This window comes from Haliotis rubra, unplaced genomic scaffold (genome assembly GCF_003918875.1).
Source record: "Haliotis rubra isolate DU_JTF1 unplaced genomic scaffold, ASM391887v1 Scf4, whole genome shotgun sequence".
Taxonomy (NCBI): Eukaryota; Metazoa; Mollusca; class Gastropoda; order Lepetellida; family Haliotidae; genus Haliotis; species Haliotis rubra.
In genome coordinates this window covers 2117015-2131935 of record NW_025767079.1, presented here as the reverse complement: position 1 = coordinate 2131935, position 14921 = coordinate 2117015, and the positions used below count along the sequence as shown (strand labels likewise).

General features: G+C 37.8%; 1 protein-coding gene across 1 annotated transcript in view; it reads right to left on the bottom strand.

Annotated features, from left to right (window-relative positions):
- Window positions 1–10489, bottom strand: part of LOC124287078 (neprilysin-1-like) — a 74094-nt gene extending 63605 nt beyond the window's left edge. The window contains exons 1-2 of the mRNA XM_046723556.1: window positions 10410–10489; window positions 2111–3721 (exon numbers count right to left, since the gene is read on the bottom strand). The gene's annotated coding sequence lies outside the window, so the exon portion shown is untranslated. The remainder of the gene's footprint in view (window positions 1–2110; window positions 3722–10409) is intronic.
- Window positions 10490–14921: the final 4432 nt, after the last annotated feature.

Below are 14921 nucleotides of genomic sequence, written 5' to 3'. Positions count from 1 at the left end.
ACATGACAGCAGTGTCCCTTGACATGACACCACTGCTACCAACATGACACCACTGCTACCAACATGACCCCACTTCTACCAACATGACCCCAGTTCAACAACATGACCCCAGTTCAACCAACATGACCCCAGTTCTACCAACATGACCCCAGTTCGACTAACATGACCCCAGTTCCACCAACATGACCCGTTCCACCAATATGACCCCAGTTCTACCAACATGACCCCAGGTCCTCAGAACCAAGTTCCCCACCAACATCACATAAGCATCGTACCATATCAGCCATCAGTTTTCACTGGTATCAAATGTGTGATACAGTTCATATCATACTTTTCAGTTGTTCTACAAAATCACAATATGATCAATACAAAGAAAAGCAGAGTCACATCTGCCTCTGAATATATAAACATATAGATTTTCGACTTGGGATGAATACTGAACATAATCCTTCCCAGGACTGTATTAATACATACCTCATTTAAAAAGTGGTGCTTTCTGCACAATACACTGCTGATAATGAATAATTGTTCATGATATTCCCACTAGGGATGAACAAGTGACAAATTTCCTCTGTGTATAACCAACCCAGAATGAGAATAACCTGACAAAAATCAATACACCAGTTTTCACATGTACTCCTACCAGATTGTCAAATCATTGAGACCATTTTGTCCGTCAAATTTAGAATCCTTGTGTCAATTACAGTGTCATCTTTCAGGTGATCACAGTAGATCTGTCAACAAAGATTCATTTCTAATAGAATAACTGACATAGAAGACCTGATATGATGACATACCAGACCTGGCATGATGACATACAAGATGTGACATGATAATATACAAGATGTGACATGAAAAACATACAAGATGTGACATGATAACATACAAGATGTGACATAACATACAAGATGTGACATGACATACAAGATGTGACATGATAACATTCAAGATGTGACATGACATACAAGATGTGACATGATAACATACAAGATGTGACATGACATACAAGTCCTGACATGATGATATACAAGACCTGACATAACATACAAGATGTGACATGACATACAAGTCCTGACATGATGACATACAAGACCTGACATAACATACAAGATGTGACATGACATACAAGATGTGACATGATAACATACAAGATGTGACATGACATACAAGTCCTGACATGATGACATACAAGACCTGACATAACATACAAGATGTGACATGACATACAAGTCCTGACATGATGACATACAAGACCTGACATAACATACAAGATGTGACATGATAACATACAAGATGTGACATGACATACAAGTCCTGACATGATGACATACAAGATGACATACAAGATGTGACATGACATACAAGATGTGACATAACATACAAGATGTGACATGACATACAAGATGTGACATGATAACATACAACATGTGACATGACATACAAGAAGTGACATGATAACATACAAGACCTGGCATGATGACATACAAGACATGACATGATGAAATACAAGATCAGGCATGATGACATACAAGACCTGGCACGATGACATACAAGACCTGGCACAATGACAAGACCTGGCACAATGACATACAAGACCTGGCACGATGACATACAAGACCTGGCACAATGACATACAAGACCCCGCACGATGACATACAAGACATAGAAGACCAGAGACGATGACATACAATTAAGCAATGATGAGAGAGTAATAGTCAACACTGTCATACTGAAGTCCTTCACTTAAGAACCAAGATTTCGACTCTCAAGGTTGTCATAACAACTTGCATAAACACAAATACATAAAAATGTTCATTTAATCCTCACAGCACGATGTACATGTATAGCCATGGTATCTAAATATGCTGCTATGTGAAAACTTGTTTTTAAGAAATAGTTTCTTATTTAACCCTAAATCCTGACCAAAAAAAAAAAAAATTATAATGAGATTTTATACAAACTGAAATGGTAATCCTCACAGGAGAAGTAATTATAGACACACCTGTGACAGCTGGTCATTAAAGCTAGCCCCAGGTGGCTCAGCTCTACTTGAAATAACTACAAACACAAAGCTGCAAAGAAAACGGCAAAAATTAGCTACTTTACTCACATGACTGGTGGAGGCATCAAAGTCAGAACAAGTCTGTGATCAGGGAGCGACATGGAAGTTATGTGACGGACGTTATGCGATGGAACGTCGTGTGATGGGGGTAATTCCTCAGATCTGTTGCTTTCTTGATTGGGTTCTGGCAGTTACAACACTTTCACAAAGGTTGATGGTGTATCATATGGATTATGATGAACGAGGCAGACAGGCACTTGTGTCTTGTCTTCGCTCTGAAGCACTGGTTTAAAGACACACACTTTTCAATGTCTTGTAGCTCGAATGAAGAATTTTCAGACCAGTAGCTCCAAGCTGGCGTATTGGTGTGGTGTTGCTGTGTTCATGTACAAAGAAGACAGACACAACCTTGTGTTTATGAACATTCAAGACAGACACAACTTAATAAAGCCTTAACACTGATGAGTTCATGAATGAAACATGTCTGGTGGAGAGTCATGACCTGTCACCAATCACAATCTTTAACTCTTGTACTGGTTAAACAGTCTGGATCTTTAACTCATATACAGGTTAACTGTCTTGATCTTTAACTCTTGTACTATCTAACTGTCTTGATCTTTAACTCTTGTACTATCTGTCTTGATCTTTAACTCATGTACAGGTTAACTGTCTTGATCTTTAACTCTTGTACTATCTGTCTTGATCTTTAACTCATGTACAGATTAACTGTCTTGATCTTTAGTTCATGGACTGGTTAACTGTCTTGATCTTTAACTCATGGACTGGTTAACTGTCTTGATCTTTAACTCAAGTACAGATTAACTGTCTTGATCTTTAGTTCATGGACTGGTTAACTGTCTTGATCTTCAACTCATGGACTTGTTAACCGTCTTGATCTTGAATGCTTGTACTGGTTAACTGCCTGGTTCTTTAACTTTATAGCTGTGTACTTTTTGATAATTCAGATTTTCATATATTTTCACAAACTTCAGACCCTCTGTTGTGTCACTGTTTCAATGTAGCCTGTTCTACACTGTCGTCCTGTCTGAGAGTGAGGTATGATGGGAACTTGTTCTGAAATGCAATAAATATTCCAATACTGCTGTGTTGTGCCAACACTGTTTGGCCAAGATTCTGTTCTGCTTGAAATTGATCACACACAATCCTGTAAAAGAAACACTCCAGATTCAATAATAATCCAAACAAACTCAGGATTTTATTCTTCACATCACCATAACATGAGATCATCGACCCAGCAGCCTTCTAAGTCACTGACACAATGTCCTCCGAGGTCATAAATGCAGTATAGTATTCTAATAAGGAACGCCAATAACCATATCCAATTATCCAATTACGAGCTCCCACAACAACTTGGCAAATCCTCAACATTAATGAAAGATCTTGGCATCGTTCAGTCTGCAGCATTCACCATCTTGTCACATACTGTACACAGCTTCTGCTGAAGCATCTAATCTACCTATGCCTGTGTTGTCATCCAATCCTGCAAGGTGGCATGTCATTCCACAATGGAATCGGTAAAGCTGTGGTGAGACAGACCACTTGGGCCATGAAGCTGATGATGGGGTTATTATCCGTGAACTCTGAGACAAAGTGTGTCCTGTCCCCCGTGAACTCACACTCTCAGTGAAAGAAGCAGAGCTGAAATCAATGAACATTAAAAGTGAATTCTTGAATAATTTATCAAAACTGTCATTTTTTATGAGGAGATTCTGTTCCTCATTTTGGAGGTGATGGGAACACATCTCGTTATGGCAGTGACTGATCGCACCTTTTTTATCAATTAAAAATGTAATTACATTTTTCACACATATTTTGTTCAGTAATCTCAAGAGATTCCAGGATGATGTAAAACAGATTGTAAGATAAATGGGAGTGTGATTGGTTATTTTTTTTATAGATGGGATTTAAAGCCTTGACATCTTCTAGACTTCCCATTTCTTGAGAAAAGTTTTCAAACAGCATACTTTTTGGCAAGGAATAAATTTTACATCCATGTTAAATTTCTATCACAAAAAAACAATTTTTTCTGCATTCTGCTATTCATGCGAAAAAGATGATGTAAGAAATCATATATAACTCCCATCTTCTTGAGTATACATAGCGTACAGCTACTGACCAACAGACATTCCAATGGGGCAGTGGGGTAGCCAAGTGGTTAAAGCGTTGGCTCATCACACCGAAGACCTGGGTTCGATTCCCCACATGGGTTAAATGTGTGAAGCCCATTTCTGATGTCCCCCGCTATGATATTGCTGGAATATTGCTAAAAGCAACGTAAAATTAAACTCAGTAAACTCACTCACTCACACACACATTCCAACATATGAAATCTTTAGCCATAATGTCAAAATACTTGGATTATACAAGCTCGACTTGAGCTAAATACTTGGATTATACAAGCACGACTTGAGCTAAATACTTGGATTATACAAGCACGACTTGAGCTAAATACTTGGATTATACAAGCACGACTTGAGCAAAATACTTGGATTATACAAGCTCGACTTGAGCTAAATACTTGGATTATACAAGCACGACTTGAGCTAAATACTTGGATTATACAAGCGACTTGAGCTAAATACTTGGATTATACAAGCACGACTTGAGCTAAATACTTGGATTATACAAGCACGACTTGAGCAAAATACTTGGATTATACAAGCACGACTTGAGCTAAATACTTGGATTATACAAGCACGACTTGAGCTAAATACTTGGATTATACAAGCACAACTTGAGCTAAATACTTGGATTATACAAGCACGACTTGAGCTAAATACTTGGATTATACAAGCACGACTTGAGCTAAATACTTGGATTATACAAGCACGACTTGAGCTACATACTTGGATTATACAAGCACGACTTGAGCTAAATACTTGGATTATACAAGCACGACTTGAGCTAAATACTTGGATTATACAAGCACGACTTGAGCAAAATACTTGGATTATACAAGCACGACTTGAGCTAAATACTTGGATTATACAAGCACGACTTGAGCTAAATACTTTGATTATACAAGCACGACTTGAGCTACATACTTGGATTATACAAGCTTTGATAAATACTTGGATTATACAAGCACGACTTGAGCTAAATACTTGGATTATACAAGCACGACTTGAGCAAAATACTTGGATTATACAAGCACGACTTGAGCTAAATACTTGGATTATACAAGCACGACTTGAGCTAAATACTTGGATTATACAAGCACGACTTGAGCTAAATACTTGGATTATACAAGCACGACTTGAGCTAAATACTTGGATTATACAAGCACGACTTGAGCTAAATACATACAAGCACGACTTGAGCTAAATACTTGGATTATACAAGCACGACTTGAGCTAAATACTTGGATTATACAAGCACGACTTGAGCTAAATACTTGGATTATACAAGCACGACTTGAGCTAAATACTTGGATTATACAAGCACGACTTGAGCTAAATACTTGGATTATACAAGCACGACTTGAGCTAAATACTTGGATTATACAAGCACGACTTGAGCAAAATACTTGGATTATACAAGCACGACTTGAGCTAAAAACTTCTGGTTCAAGAAATGATGAAAATGTAAAGATTCATGCCAATCAACGGACATCAGTTCACATTAACCTTTATTTCATGTTAGATAAGAATTATCTTTACTTAATGAACCCAAATGCACACATTTGGAATGAAATCAAACATGAAGAGATACAAAATACATACTTTCTCTTAGACTGAAGGAGCATATTTCTATTTTGTTTTATGCAAGCTGAGTTCCGGATCTGATTATTTAAGGCAGTTTGTGATGGTGGTAGGGATGAGGGGCGGTGGGGGAGTGGGTGTATTTTTTCACTTAGAATGTAGTCCATGCAATTTATTTTATAACACACAACATGCAAGTGTTAAGAGGAGGGGGTGCAGAAACCAATTGTTGCAAAACCTGACAATAAATATTTACTGCCACTGTTCTGGGAAAGAGATTATGTCTTTCAATAGATTCCCCACCCCCTCCAGAAGATCTAGTGGAATCCCTTGTCCTTCTAACATGGTATCAAGAATGAAGAGATTGGGTTGTGTGCTAGTGCAAAAAGGTAAAGGTGAAAAGTGTTTGTCCCAAAGTTATAGATTCACCCTATATAGGGATGGTTCTCAGGCTAAGACCAATCACTGTCCTGCAAGACCAAATGTGACTTTACACAGAGTTGTAGAGAAACATTTTTTTTAACATATTTTTATATAGCGCACATATCCAGGCAACTAGTTTATGCTCAAGGCGCTGGTATTTTTGTCCCCTCGATCACTGGATGTCAATCTCAACAGCACATGATATTATCAATCTAAACTCCCTGGGGAGCATACAACTCTTGCAGCCACTAGGCGCACCGAGTTATTGCGGCTTTCTCATCCCTACGAGGTACGATGCGATGACTTTATGAATTAATTGAATCCCCTGTTCACATATTCATAAATGCTGAGTTTGTAAATGTTCATGGCTTGATGGAGAGATTTAATAATTTCTTTGTCAAGGCACAATTTAAATCACTGTGTATTTGGGTGTTTTATCAAATACGGCCATAAGAATGTATCACTAAAATGACTACGTTATTACTTTTATTTGAACACAATTCATTGTGTTTTTGAAATTAACATTCAATGCAACCTTTTGCTTATTGCGGAAATTTCTATTTGTAGATTTATGGTGAACACTCATCAGTAAGAGTTGGGTATTTCCAATATTTTCGTATTGCGATATATTGTGATATGTGTTGGCGTATTGCAATATGTATTGCAATATATTGTGGCCACTGGCCACTGTCAGGACTCAGTTGTGATTGTACAAGAGATCAATTGAAAATGTTTCCAAATCAAAAACTTCGCTCTAAAGTTTGGAACTCAAGAAAAAGCGTCCGCCATTTTGGTTTCTTTATCCTTCCAACGAGTGCCGGTACCAATATATTTTTGCTTATTTATACGGTTTAAAAGTCACGCAAATGCTCAAATAGCTATTAATTATATGACCAATAAACATTCCCAAAACTATCAATGTATAATAATATAAAGGAAATACAAATATTATTCGTACTTTTGTCTACATCACGAAAATGCCCGATCGTATTGGGTGGACCGGTTTGCGAAAAGTGTACCGCAATATATCGTATCGTGAAGTTCGAATTGCAATATACCGGTTAACCAGTATTATAGCCCACCCCTACTAATCAGCTGGTCAACCAATACTTTTGGTCATGACTATTATATACACCTCTCCAAGCCACTCACCTACTATTAGGGCTGTAATTATGCATCGAACAGTCGATGGATTGCAATTGTTGAATCTCAGATAGCAATTAATCGATGTTAGAAAGGAAAAACTATTGAAGCATCGATAGTATGTGTGACTATCGATAGTTTAGTAATTGACATCTGTTGATAAATGCGTAGCGCAAAATACAGCAAGTACCAGATTCATTCACCTTGATGTTGAGTGCAGGCTTGCAGCTTCATGTTTATGTTGTAACTGTTTACTTGATCTACTGGTTTCAAGTTTCTTGTCAGTTAAAACAGAGACTTAACCTATTTCAACTTGTATTTATTTCATATAAACTATACATTCATTTGGGAAATGACTTCAAATGAGAGAATTCAAGGAGAAAAAACCTATTTCAATAGTATTGCAATAGTCGGTCGCAATAGACTATCACTATCGCAATAGTATGTTGCAATAGACTATTGTTATCGCAATAGTAGTTTCCCCCTCAATAGTCACCCCAACCCACTACTGACCTTCCTCCTACACCTGCTGCCCCCCCCCTCACACACACACACAGCAGAGCGACACCTACACACGCATCAACAGACCTGCAAACACCACAGTACTCCCACCATCATATCCGAATATAATCCTCCTCCACATGATACCAATTAATAAATTGAGTTTATCGAGTTGAAAACATAATGAAGTCTCTTTTTAACCCTCTTCTTAAAGACAAATCTTAGTTCATGTTGAGAGAGTGGAGTTCGGAAATTAACTGATAGCTTTTGTTTTTCACTCATCAACCAATTAACCAACACTCAGCACCTGGGATGCAGTCATGATCCAAAAAATGACGACCTCATCAAACTGTGAACAGTATCATTTAAAACCCCAGAAGACAGTTCATTATAAGAAGGCAAGACACAATGCTACACGATTTCCGAAAGTGTAGTAAAATACCAAATCATAAAATGACTCTATAACATTCAGATACATATTGAACACACATACATGTAATAGTAATAATAATAATAACAGTCCATTTATATTGTGCATTTATCCATGCATTTTGCATGCTCAAAGCGCTGACATATTATCCCTGGTCAACGAGTACGAACACTCCCTGTGGAGAATACAACCTGTCAGGCGCTCAAGGTTCAAATTCAGACTACCATGGTATCATACCAGGTACCCAGTTTACTGCTGGGTGGACAGAGGCAAGTTTGAACAAACTCACTTGCCTAAGGTGAGACCACATGTATGACATATGCTTCGTTGTTGGGCAGGACTGAAGTCCTAGAAACTCTCAGGAGTCAAGCTGCCAAACACGGTCACCCATCCGAGGACTGTCCGCGACCACTGTTGCTTAACTTCAACTGATTGTGACCTGAGCTGTACGCACAGGACCACACACCTATACTGATTGCAACAGTCACCTATGAGAACTAAGGTTAGAGCAAGTCCTTGGCATTCTACTAGTGTTGGGAATTGGTTAAAATCTCATAATTGATGATTGGTCCATTACAACCGATCAATCATCGAAAATAATTGGTTAGCGTCATTTATCAAATGTTCCTGTTGTCTTTGTAAACAATAAAGAAAAAACGTAGTAATTTGGGTTTTTTGCAAATTAAACAAATCCATTTGCAAATTTTGCATATTTAAAGGATTATTAGTATGTTAGGAACACAGATTTCCTGGATTCTTTAAGATAAATTCAATCATGACTTGGAACGAGCTTGTTGTGCTTATGAAATTTAAATTTAATGACACAGACAAAAGCAACCTTGTGAAAAATATTGTTGATGCAAACAAGTGTTCCAAGATTGGTTGCGTTCGACTATGAGATTACATGTTCGATTGCTTGGTCGTTTAGTCACTGCGACCAATCTTCGATTATTTCAATTAATCGGACCACCACTACATTCTACTGATTGTCACCTATGTGAACTGGGTTACAACAAGTTCACAGCAATCTACTGCATGTCACCTATGTGAACAGAGTAAAAATCTATCCCCAAGGAATATATGAATCAAATAGTGCTGTCATGCTTGGTGATTTTACTCATTGTGTACTGACATCATGAGACATTGCTTATGTTATCAACCACTAGTTTGACTGATCTAGATTCAGATATTTACAGACTGTTCTGATACTGCAGACGTGCGCTTACAACAAATAGATTCAATACTCCCTTTACCCAAAATGTCATAGGTAAGGTGCACAATTTGATAGAATCTATATATTATGTACGCTATTAACCATCCACAGCCTGAGAATACAAATAAATGACTAATTTTAAAATATCTTGCTTTTTCTCTGCTTTCAGTGAAATATTAAATGGCAAACTAGAGCCTACAGATAGTCGCTTAAACTTCATGGTTTTTTGATTTCACAAATGATATCCAAGTCTTCAAATTACACGTCTATTTATACATATAAAAATGAAAGTACCTGCAGTTCTTGTGAAAATTTCAATACATATGCTTCTCAACATTTGCAGAGGATAATAGCACTGTTACTAAAGATGAATTGTAATTTGGTCCTTAACAGTTGTAGACTGGTATATATTCAAAGTATAAAGCCCTACAATGCTGAACAAGTTGTCTGAGGTGTGTGTGTGTGTGTGTGTGTGCATGCTCCCGCGCATGTGTGTGTACATGCATGTCTGCATATGTGTGTGATCCAACTGTCTGTCTGTCTGTGTACCTAACATGCTTTTGTGCGCTAAACAGATAATATTTCAAACCAACACATTACAGGTAAATGGATCATTTCTTTATGTATTTCTGTATATCTCTATATCATCAGCGGACAAGTATAACAGTGACAAATGTATCATAACATATATACATTGCCAACAGCTTTCAGCACCACAGTTCTCATCATCCTCCAGAAATAATTCTGTAGTTTTTTGTTACACAACATGTCTGTCTTTGACGAATAGCTACTGCTTCAAAAGAGAGACAGCAAATGCATATAACCCATTTTAATTAACCTCCAGATCATTCAATCACCAGTTCCTAGCTGATGGTAAAGCCTACCTTAATGTACTAGGCTATAAACGCTGCCTACCTTAGAGATCCGATGCCATTCTGGTCGGTCGCCCAATACGCAGTACGGAGCAAAGCGACTGTCAGCCAGGCAGCACAGCGCCGTTGTGATCACGAATCTAATAATATTCTTTCTACAGAGATTAGTTGGCAGAGGCAGGAATGAGCTTTTAAACTTAATTTCATTTTGTGGCGTATTTGGTACACTGCGACAAGGTTGGACAGACTCAACTGGGCCTCTCTAATTGAGGCGTCACCATGACACAGGGGACTTGCAGGCAAGACCGTTGTACGGCGCCGGGGAGAGACATTGATTAAACCGCCACATTGGCAGGGATCAGAACATGAAAGACGTCCCCTGACAGGATGCCAACAGAGTTTGTCAGCTGACTTTAACAGCCAGAGGCTTCAGTCAAAACAAACCTTCTCTGGGACAAAAGCGGTGGAGGAAGAGCCCAACAATTACCAGTGTTTTGATACAAAGAAATTGCTTTTGATTCAGTTCTTGGTGATTTCTGAAGGAAATGGAACCTGAAATCTGATCATTTAAGCTTAAAGTGTGACAAACATGCTGTTTTGTAATGGTATCAATGTTGTCAGAATTTATTTTGACACAAGTGGGCGGTGGTTAAAGTGTTCTCTCGTCACGCTGAAGGCCCTGGTTCGATTCCCAACATGGGTACAATGTGTGACTTGCAAAGTTCAGTTGTCTTGACTTGAGAAGATGTCATCGATCACCTTACATCACACCTTCTTGCAGCAATGAGTTAAATATTTGGCTTCTACAGTACTGAAATATTCTAATTTGTTGGGGGGACAAGGCTGGCCCAGTTGTCTAAGGTTCTGAATTCACTGTGCAGAGTTACATCCCTTTGGCATGCTGAATCCTGTGATTGTGGGTTCAAATCCCAGAATCAACCTTCGGTCGATTCAGTTTCACTGAAGTATTTTAATTTCAGACTTTTGCAACATATTTAGGCTGACACTCCATTAACTTACTGTAAACGTGGTGTTAAACGTGGTGTAAAAACCAGTTCACAAACTGGCTAAATGTCTAATGTTGGTTTGATGAAACCCACACCTGGCAGTTCGCAACAGTAAAAATATGCACCTACCTGTCTCCAAATGTTTATGATTTGTTGTTTAAGTGCCATTTTCAGAAGTTGAGAAGAAATATGATTGGTTGACGGTCGTGAACAGTACTTCAACTCGGGCATATTTCCTGTAATCACTCGTACCTCGTTGGTTATTCTCAAGTGTTCAGTTCTTTTAGAGATAAAGAGTTCTTAAGTTTCAATGTCAATGGATGGACTGACAGACTGACAGATGGATGAACACCCATAACATCTTCTCATATGGGTTGTTACGATTCATTCACTTATTCAGAGAATCGTACTGAAAACTTCATGTTCATTATTCGTTATCGCTAGAATTAAATATTCATGGTTTTTTTAGAAAGTAATGTTTTGTACTTGAACCTATCAAAGCGAGACATGCAAGAGGGAATATATTTAAGCCAGGCAGGATAATTGTCAACACCATATATTTAATTTGATAATAATTAGGTCCTTTTGACATGATATATTGACAAAGGTCACTGTGGTTAAAGTACACCTAGCATCAATAAAAGTACACCATGTTTCTGTAAAACTACATCTGGTGTCAGCTAAGTACACCAAACATCAATAAAAGTACACCTAGCATAAGTAAAAGTACACCAAACATCAATAAATGTACACCTAGCATAAGTAAAAGTACACCAAACATCAATAAATGTACACCTAGCATAAGTAAAAGTACACCAAACATCAATAAAAGTACACTTAGCATAAGTAAAAGTACACCAAACATCAATAAAAGTACACCTACCATAAGCAAAAGTACACCAAACATCAATAAAAGTACACCTAGCACCAATAATAGTATACCTAGCATCAATAAAAGTACACCTAGCACCAATAAAAGTACACTTGGCATCAATAAAAGTACACCTAGCACCAATAATAGTACACCTAGCACCAATAAAAGTACACCTACCATAAGTAAAAGTACACCAAACATCAATAAAAGTACACCTACCATAGCAAAAGTACACCAAACATCAATAAAAATACACCTACCATAAGTAAAAGTACACCTACCATAGCAAAAGTACACCTAGCACCAATAATAGTAAACCGAGCACCTATAAAAGTACACCTAGCATCAATAATAGTACACCTAGCACCAATAATAGTACACCTAGCATCAATAAAAGTACACCTAGCACCAATAATAGTACACCTAGCATCAATAAAAGTACACCTAGCACCAATAATAGTAAACCTAGCACCAATAAAAGTACACCTAGCACCAATAATAGTAAACCTAGCACCAATAAAAGTACACCTAGCACCAATAAAAGTACACCTAGCATAAGCAAAGGTACACCAAACATCAATAAAAGTACACCTAGCATAAGTAAAAGCACACCAAACATCAATAAAAGTACACCTAGCACCAATAATAGTAAACCTAGCACCAATAAAAGTACACCTAGCACCAATAAAAGTACACCTAGCATAAGCAAAGGTACACCAAACATCAATAAAAGTACACCTAGCATAAGTAAAAGCACACCAAACATCAATAAAAGTACACCTACCATAAGTAAAAGTACACCAAACATCAATAAAAGTACACCTACTATAAGCAAAAGTACACCAGACATCAATAAAAGTACACCTAGCACCAATAAAAGTACACCTAGCACCAATGAAAGTACACCTAGCACCAATAATAGTACACCTAGCATCAAATAAAAGTACACCTAGCACCAATAAAAGTACACCTAGCATCAATAATAATACACCTAGCATCAATAATAGTACATCTTGCACCAATAATAGTACACCTAGCATCAATAATAGTACACCTTGCATCAATAAAAGTACACCTAGAATCAATAAAAGTACACCCAACATCAGTGAAACACAAACTAATCAGCCTCCTCGTAATCTTGGTAACTGACCCAAATTCATTTCCGTGGGGACAAACAACAGGCTGTGTCACTGACCGCACATCTGGCATCAATAAAAGTACACAAAGTGGTAGCAAAAGTACATCTGGTGGCAGTTAAAGTACAATGAAATTCATTGACAATGAGTCACTTGGCTCATGTCAACAAATGCTACATGAATATCATTTTGATATTTAGAAGATTCTGGGATGAAGAGACTTTCAGTTTAAGTCCTAATGGACTGACGGACTTACAGAAGGATGAACAGCCACAACATAGGCTCATATTGACAAAATGTCAAGGTGAGCTTCACACTGAGCAATCTTGCCAAGCACTTACAACCACTGATGAAATCATCTGGGACACAATCCCATCTGAATCAGTCACAATTCCCCCTGCTCGTCAAGGTCTAAATCCACATTAATCAATCACTGCAGCGTGCACCATCTCCAGAACGCCAATATATATTGTAAGCATGTTGAGTGAGTGAGTGCACCTTGAATGATAACTCTCCCTGGGGAACCAGGTTTGTCATTCTCAGCATGGATATGCACAATGTAATCTAGTTAAAACATGAACTTTTTCACATGTTCGGATTCAAAACACACGTTCTGCGCTCTGGTTTGTGAAAGCTGGTAAGGATATTCAGCACTGCACATAAACATACCGTCAATGTATGGAGTGTTTGAATACAAGTCAGCCTGGGATTTAGCTCCATTTTGCTATGATATTTATATCTTACTGGCTTTCTCTTATTCTATTTTTGTTTCCTGTAGATACTAAGTCCCTGGTAATGTATTACGTTATTTCTGAAAAATGACTCTTAAGAGCTTTTGTTGCAGTTTTTACCCCATAACCAACTTGAAATATTCTTGTATCTAGTGTAATGAAAACCAAGATGATGTCTTTAAAGATTTTTTCTTTGGGCTGAGTGCTTGTATTACAAGTATACATGAATTCTGGTACAGTGATTAATGCACAAAAGCACTTACTGTCACTGTGATATGTATCATGTTTAGTGGGTGAAGTTGAGTGATGTATCTCATAAAAGGGTAAAGGTGTATAATGTGCAATGTATACACCGATGTGCAGCATCTTGTCTTAGGTAACTGTGACGTGTGTCATGGTTACTGAGTTTCACCAACATGTGTTTCACTTGTTCTGTACACCAACATATACAATTAGAACTCTCAGAGTGAGTGAGTGAGTTTAGTTTTACACCAATTTTAGCAATATTCCACAGGACACCAGAAATGGGCTTCACTCATTGTATCCATAAGGGGAATCAAACCCAGGTCTTCAGTGTGAGGAGTGAACACTTTAACCGGCTTAGTCTCTATTCGCCCACATCCCTAATTGCCCACATCCCAATTGGCCCACAAAAAACATCAGAGGTTAATTAGGGTCAGACAATGCACCCCTACTCTCATAATGGGATTAGTCTAAAATCACATACATCTCTGAGTTACTTGACAAAGTGCTCTTGTTTCAGTGTTGTGGTAGTTATACAGGATGGAGAAGGAAACTTAGAGAAGA